The sequence below is a fragment of the Anneissia japonica genome, unplaced genomic scaffold (assembly GCF_011630105.1).
Source record: "Anneissia japonica isolate Jap-2015-1 unplaced genomic scaffold, ASM1163010v1 scaffold1483_len710385_cov172, whole genome shotgun sequence".
Lineage (NCBI taxonomy): Eukaryota > Metazoa > Echinodermata > Crinoidea > Comatulida > Comatulidae > Anneissia > Anneissia japonica.
In genome coordinates this window covers 155,576-164,228 of record NW_022732828.1, presented here as the reverse complement: position 1 = coordinate 164,228, position 8,653 = coordinate 155,576, and the positions used below count along the sequence as shown (strand labels likewise).

The following is an 8,653-nucleotide window of genomic DNA, read 5'->3' as shown; positions in this document are numbered from 1 at the left end:
ATATGTATATATATACAAAAACACTAACACTCATACCTTATTTTATTGAAACAGACAAGACATGAGTTAACAATTAGGATAAGTGAAATTGTAGTAGCTAGTCCGTTATTACACAACAAACATTCTGTTAAAAAAGTTGTTCTTCTAAGGTATATATCATTATGTATTGTTAATACCTACATTCTGTAAAACGAGTAGGTTATTGATTTCTGTCTAATTTCTCTCCGTCAATATTTTATTTTTTAATAGTAATCCACCAATGATTGATTCTATATATATAATGATTGTCTGTGACTTTTCTCATTTAGGCCTACCTTATAAATAAGCATTTTTTAAATTAAATTAATACCTTCTTTATCAACAACGAATCTGAAAAGTATGAACGTAAATTTAATATCCATTTTTGAGGAACCTAAACCATTTGAAATATATTTCATCAATATCAACGAACATCAACAATGTAATTTTAATTTTCTCTATACCCAAAGAGCCTACATAATATTTTCCGTGTAAAATGATTTCTTTCTGAGCTTGAAATTGACAAAATGTTTTATGAAATATTAATATTTTTAATTTAACATTCACTATTATTAGATATTACAGACTTTAATAACATTATATATTCTCATTAAGAAGCATACGAAGTTATTAAAACGTTTTACTAGACTTCATGATTATCGTCATCATCTAAGTTGAGTAAGGCACAAACTGCCGCCAGAAGCGCCTGCACAAATTTAAAAAGTATATATCGTATTTCAATCCTTTTAGGCCATTATCATTAAAAGCAATTTTTGTGTTCCTATATATCTCGATTTAATATCATAAAATGATTTAAACTAAAACCAGATGTCCCAAGTTGGAAGAAATCCCTTTCGGGAGATCTGGTTAAATGAGCTTTCTTAAAATAATTTAATTATATTTTGCTGCGCATGGTTATATACCGATCGGCAATGAATTCAGTAAGACATTTAAAGTAATAAAACATGCAAATATTATGAATTTTTGGGAGTGACCATACACTTAAATTCAGTTTAAATAAAGTCATTCATTCATTCATTTAATAATTCTGGTATATTAATTCAAACAACAACTGTTTGTATTCACGTGTCCCAAGTCTACCGGTAATCGCGAGTCTCCTAGAAATCGGTACACTCCCGCACTCCCGAAAGCAAGCAAGAATTTCCTGGAAAATAACCCATCTTCCACAAATTCATTGAATTTTCATGTTTTTACTACAACTTGACATTTCTAGGGTATGTTCAAAGATTTTTCTTACTTAGAATATTTCCTTAAGGTTCACCATGGTTGGGGGCTGAGGTAAGAAAATTTATAATTATAGAACTTAAAATTGAATACAGTATGCCATCTTTTTGGTGTTCAGGAAAGGTTAGCTCATTTTCATTTAATAGTTAAATATGAATTTATTATTATTGTCTTTAAATACTTGCTATTATGATTTTTAATTGCCTCCAATTTGTTCAATCCAAGACAATCAGATATTTCAATTCTTTGTTTGTGATGCAGCTTTCTAATACAGTATTAATTTAAAAAGCTGCTCTAAATATTATAATAATCTTTAATAATGAGGCTTGGCAATTATGTATACTTAGTAATCTAGCATTTTTGTCTATTATCTCCCTATTTTATTGTCTCCTAGATGAAATGTTTGCACGTGAAGAAACTGGTTTCCAATTATGCAATATTTTTTCCTCCAATCATTTCAACAAACAAGGACTGTGGGCACTGTGTTCAGCCATGAAAATTTCTATTTGGTAAGCACTACAATGCTTATTAGATATGAAATAAGTCAGATATTCCTAGATGTACATCAACAATTTGTAATAAGCAACAATCTCCAAAAGAAGCTCCTCTCTCAAATCAACACCACTCTGAAGTCTCAAAAATAATTATTAGGTCATCTGCAGTATGAAACAATAGAAACTGATCATTTTCATTATCAATAATTTTATTTTGCAACATGATTGAAATCACATAGGCTTCGGATTAGCTTTTATTCATTATATTTTCTGGCTTGAAATAACTTGTTTAGAAACAACTAATACCAACATATTTTTTTTTACCATCGACAGATATTTAAACTGAATAGAACTGCTAAATTTTTTAAGAAGTTATTAAATAAACTATTCATCTTCAAGAGAGTACTGTACTAAAATTATCTGAATTAATCAAGATTAATCAAGGACACTTCATAACTTAAAGATGCAGTGTCTGCCAAAAACATAAATAATCTAAACTAGAGGGCTAAATAGCAAAAACCTCACAGGCATTCACCGTAAGAAGTTGTAGGCATGTAAATAATTATACGTACATATTTTTGCATTTCATTATATCAACATTCTTGAGTTAAAATCTTCCCGTATGTGTGGATATGGTGTATTATGGAGGAAAGAAACAGACCTTCATGTTTCAAGCATCAACTTTGTGAATGAAAGCTCAGAAATTACAATAACTTTTGATTGGTAATAATCTGGTCAAGCAGTTAAAACTGACTGGCCCGACTGCTTCCTATGGCCTTGAAATGGAAGTCTCATACTTCATAAAATGTTTCCCATTTATCTAAAATTGAACTTTTAAAAATTACTCATCAAAATATTTACTACCCGCTTCTTGAAAATACTGTAGAAGCAAGCATCAACCCATTATATTTTGTTTTTTAATGTGAGTTTCTATGTTACGTACATTTCTGTGTACTTAATATTAAAAATAATGGAACATGTATCTATACAAGTCATCATAATATAATCTCTCAGTTCAGAAAATTCTCATCAGCCTTAACTCCATGATTTGAGAGCAATAGACATGCATTCTCAGTTTAAATATACACTCAAGAAACAGTCTCATTGCAGTTTCCGTTACAGTTGGGGAAGTTTGTAAAATGAAATGTCTTGGTCATTTTTAGTCGGATTCATTGATTCCCAAGAAATCTGACAGTACATTATTTCTATCTAGCAGTCCAAATTTTGAAACTTGTGGTCTGTTTTTGAACTGCGGACTGAGCATCACCAGTGCGCTAAGGCATATGTGTATGTCTCAATTCAGACGCATCCAGGGGTAGATTCTGCAAGTGTACACAAAAAGTGTTAAGCTTTAGAGTTTTAAAATTTTCTTTAGCTGCTTTTTCTTCTTCCCTTTTTGGCATGGGGAGATTTAAGAAGCAGTGGCGGCTGTAGGATATATTTTCTCGGAGCTAAGCTGTATGACGGGCGCTGGGGGGGGGGTGTCTAAGTGAGATAAGAAAAACTTTGGTGCGCATCACCATGCGAGGACCTTCTGACAGAGCCAGGGGTAATGAGATTTTTTCCAAAATACAATTGTTACTATACTCTCTAACTCAACTCAATGAACACGCCTTTCATTTCATAAGGCCTATTTAAAAAAATTTTGGTTCAACTGCCCCACGTAACTCTGCCGGTAAGGGGGACCCCTTGACCCATCCTGTTTGGGGGGGGGCCCTTTAAGCCTGCTAACTTCTGATTATATTTGTCTTTTTGGCGTTGATTTGGAGAGATTTAATTTCATTTTATTTCTCTTCCCATGTACAGAGCAAAAGGATAAGCACAAGAAAGAGGGTTGGAAGGCCCACAGAGAGGATGCCATAAATTGCAATCATATCAACAATTTAGTCCAACTGCCAATTATCCCATGATGCACTTGTCTTTGAAGAGATGCACTGTCACCTTCTGATGAGCTAAGAATGTCAGAGCTTCTGGTAATTGACCTAAAATAAAATGAACAGAAAATTTTGATAAAAAAAACAAATCTATAGGCAAGTCATATTTTAAACCCTCATGCCTAGTTCAGATTAGGTGGATAAACCCGGCTCAACTCACCGGGTTTATTTTTCCACCTGCCAGTCTTACTAGGTGGCTTATCTCAAGCCGGGCTGTGTTCCTATAGTAACTAGGCCTGGCGCGCCACCGTGTTTAACTTTTCTAAGCCGGGCTAGCCGGGCTTTAATCGTTGCGGGGGGGGGGGGTCTTGCATTGACTTCGGGAAATGAAATGACCAATCAGCATTCAATTACGTACACTGTGAGCAAGCGTACGTTTCACAAGCAATGTTTTGAAACACGTTTCCTGGTTACGGTTCATTATTATGCAAATTCTTGCCTGGCTAAACCTGTTAGTCTGAACGTCTGGCAAAGCTAAGCCGGGCTTAACGTTGAGCCGGGCTAAACTCAAGCCTGGCTTATCTCCAAGTCTGAACATAGCCGCACTATTATTTCACCTCTCTTATTCCTTATTCTGGACACTTTGAATATTCTTGTCTCAAAGAAAAATAGATTATCATTTTAGATATAAAAGTGCTACCACTGTACCAGCTCATTATTATATTTGTATCAGAGTCCATGTCACACATAATTTGTGAACATTAAAATAATAAAAAATAAATAATAAATTATTGACAATATTGACAGACTCACCATTTCTTTAGTTTGACCTCTTCTTCAGAGTTTCTCACTTTCCTGGTCACATCCATTGTCAACTCATTCATTGTCTCTTAAAGTATTTCCAGTTTTCACAGTGTTCCTCGTCTACTTACTTAGGTGCAGGATGGATCTCACAGGCAGAAGTAAGCCTGCTTGGGCTGTCTGATGCTGTGAACAGAATTAATGAACACTTTGCTGCAATTTGTAATGGCCACCCCCTTTTGAATTGTTTTAGTCTTGAAAGTAGTGCAATATTCATTTAACTTCACCCAGCAGGTGATGTTTTCATCCGATCCTTTTCAATCAGGGCCAATATATTTTGCAGTACTGTGAAAATGTTAAGGGGAAGCCGCAGAAGGGCTAACTCGTCAGGTTGATTATTTAATTAATGAAAGCCACAATGTGTCAAAAGAATCAATGGGTGTGATCAGCTACATTCATGACTTCTTTATACATCCATCTACACTTCAATATCGCATGTCACACAAAGTTTTCACCAGATTCTAGGTTTGGATTGATTAAGCAGTCATTTTATCGCAACTTTGTTTCGTTGCTAGATGATCTTGTAAAGATGGTTGAAGGGAGCTCACAACAGGATGTCAAAAATTGCGAAGTTAGTGAGAAAAGAAGTAGGAGAGAGGTATGTAGTAGACGCATGATTAGGTAAATTTTAGCCTACTTCAACACACTGCCATAAATCACCAAGTACCCCCACATGCGTGCTAGCTTGGAAGCATCAGGTGTTTTATTTAAAGAAGTTTGCAGATGCACTGGAAAGAGAGCTCCATCTCCTAAAGGATGTGTTGCAATTGCCACCTCGCAAACTTCCAGAGCCAGTCCCTTCAATCTGCCTGTCTGATCAACGACAGTGGTATTTATATAAAACTGTGCGAGACATTTGTAAAGATTCAGTGAGAGATATTGTTTGCCCTCTACTGAATTGTGAAAAACCATCCAAGTCGGCTGCCAGTACATCAGTGCAAAATACTTCACAAAAAGTGTCAGTGCTTCCCAGAAAAGAAATGCAAAGATAGCAACTAAATTTCCTGCTAAGAAAAAGAAACAGATTATGCATACAGTACTGCTGTAAATTTTAGCCTACTTAAACACACTGCCATAAATCACCAAGTACCACCACATGCGTGCTAGCTTGGAAGCACCAGGTGTTTTATTTAAAGAAGTTTGCAGATGCACTGGAAAAAGAGCTCCACCTCCTAAAGGATGTGTTGCAATTGCCACCTCGCAAACTTCCAGAGCCTGTCTGATGAACGACAGTGGTATTTATATAAAACTGTGAGAGACGTTTGTAAAGATTCAGTGAGACATTGTTTGCCCTCTACTGAATTGTGAAAAACCATCCAAGTCGGCTGCCAGTACATCAGTGCAAAATACTTCACAAAAAGAGTCAGTGCTTCCTAGAAAAGAAATGCAAAGATAGCAACCAACTTTCCTGCTAAGAAAAAGAAATAGATTATGCATACAGTACTGCACAAAATAATTGTGGTATTTTAGATGCAGCTGAAATTTAAACAAAGTTTATTTAGATGGGGGAACCACCATGGAAAAAGAGATGCACATACATGGTGAAGGAGTTATTCTCGGTTTTCATATTCCTCTTCTATTGTGTAATATTCTGGTCCATGTATTCTACATTGGTTGGCTTGTTGTGGTTACCCTGAGGAACTAAGAATCGCATTGCAGAAATCAAGTAGCAAAGTAAAGCAGTGTACAGATGGGGACCACATATGCATATATAGTGTAGGCAGCGTTGTATTCTCGGTTTTCATATTCCTCTTCTATTGTGTAGTATTCTGGTCCTTGTATTCTACATTAGTTTGCTGAATGTGGACACACACAGGCACTGCATATCATGTTGCAGAAATCATACAGCAAAGTGAAGAGGTATAAGATGGGGACCACCACAAAAAGTTGCACATACTTGGGAAAGAAGAACGACGAAGCAACCTCCAATTACGACACCACCACCTCCTTCTCTGTCCACAAACAGTCGCAAAGCTGCTTCATGTACGTAAAAAAAGGGACAAAACATTAATGCATGAAATATCATACCAATGGATATAGCAGATACCACTAGTAGTGAAATAAAGCTACAAATACAGTACAAGAATTACTTGATGATGCTTAGAATATCCACAAGGGTTAATCGAACATATACTGTAGATGACAAACTCACCGGCAGCAGGATGGCGTGCCTCACCTTCATCTGACTACATCCATGATATAGAGAATACCACACAACGCTAGATCTCACGTTTTGTGGTATTCTCTATATCCATGGATGTGGTCAGATTAAGGTAAGGCATGCCATCCTGTTGCTGAGTTTGTCATGTACAGTATACAGCATGTTTGATTTACCCTTGTGGTTACTCTAAGCATCAACCACAAGTGTTCTATCAGACATATACTGTGGATGCTTAAATGCACATACATTTGTGTGATTGGTTGACTAAGGGAATTAGGAATAACGATGGTAAATCTTGGTAATATTTCAAGGAAAAATACGTCCACAGTATGTCAGTATCTAGGCCTAGTAGAAGTAGTGCTACAGCACCCCCAAGCAGAGGCCTAGTTGTAGAATTTGTTATCCAAGCTCGATGTTACCACAGCCTAGGAAAACTTTCACCTTACTAATTTTTTTTACTGTTTGTCAACATCAATGGGATGTGTATATTAGTAACTGAATCTATTTTTTTTTACTGCTGGATCTGGAGGGTTTTGCACCCATGTACTTGCTGTGATCTATCAGTTTTTAGACTACAGCTAAGTTAAAAGAAATACCTTGACTGATGATGCATGTAGCTTATATAACAGGTTTATCTTGCTTATGAAAACCACCCCAAGCATATTGGTTTTGTTCAAAGGAGGGGATACATAGACCTCATTGCTTTAGTGTTAAGCAGTAGGCCTACCTCCTTGGCTTAGCTTTGGGTAAGCTACCAAGCCGTACTACATAGGGCCTAGCCCTTGCTAATGCTACTACAGGGCCTAGCCTAGCTGGTATTATTGCAGACAAACTCACTGGCAGCATGATGACTGTATGCTTGGAATAACCACTGGTGTTCAATCCACAGACAACTCACTGGCATCATGATGGCATGCTGCACCTTTATCTGACCACATCCAGGGATATAGTGAATACCACGAAAAGTGAGATGAAGAAAGAATTGAAAGAATTACCCTAAAGATACCACGCACCTCACACTTAGAATAACCACAAGTGCTATGGATATAGTGAATACCACAAAAAGTGAGAAAAAGAAAGAATTAAGATAATTACTTGAAGGATACCATCATATACCTCAGTCACTGGATGATGCTTGGAATTACCAGCATGTGAAGATCTTGGCTAACTACCTGACTGATGAAAGCCACTGTTGATCCAAAGGCTCTAAATCACTTATCTATTTGGGTGACTTTTTAGATACAAAAGCATTTAAACAACAGAACATTCATAGATACAGTAAATATGACAAGACGTGAGATGAAGAAAGAACTTCAGCTTAACAATACCTTCAAGTGTTATCAACATATATATTCAATGATATTACTGTACTTAAAACACTTGCAGCACGAAGGCAAGCCATACCTTTTTCCATGATTATAGTGAACACTGTACCACTAGAAGTGAGATGAAGAAAGAATTGAGAGATGTACTTGAACGATATCATGTGCCACACTCACTGAATGCTTGGAATAACCACAAGTGTTAATCAAACACACATCCATATAGTGAATACCACGAAATGCAAGAAAAAATAATAATTGAGATAATTACTTGAAGGATACAATCGTGTACCTCAGTTACCGGATGATGCTTGGAATAACCACCGCAACATGTGAAGCTCTTGGTTAACTACCTGACTGATGAAAGCCACTGTTGGTCCAAAGGCTCTAAATCACTTATCTATTTGGGTGACTTTTTAGATACACAAGTATCTAAACAACAGAACATTCATAGATACAGTAAATATGACAAGACGTGAGATGAAGAAAGAACTTAGAGAATAACCTTAACAATACCATCAAATGTTATCAACATATATATTCAATGATATTACTTAAAACACTTGCATCACGAAGGCAAGCCATACCTTTATCCATGATTATAGTGAACACTGTACCACTAGAAGTGAGATGAAGAAAGAATTGAGAGATGTACTTGAACGATATCATGTGCCACAC

General features: G+C 36.1%; 1 long non-coding RNA gene across 1 annotated transcript; it reads right to left on the bottom strand.

Moving 5' to 3' along the window:
* Positions 1 to 1,948: 1,948 nt before the first annotated feature.
* Positions 1,949 to 6,187, bottom strand: LOC117115818. The gene is made up of 2 exons (XR_004446617.1): positions 4,445 to 6,187; positions 1,949 to 3,739 (listed from the first exon to the last, which is right to left on the bottom strand). It is a non-coding gene; the product is annotated as an uncharacterized LOC117115818 (long non-coding RNA).
* Between the last annotated feature and the right edge of the window lie 2,466 nt (positions 6,188 to 8,653).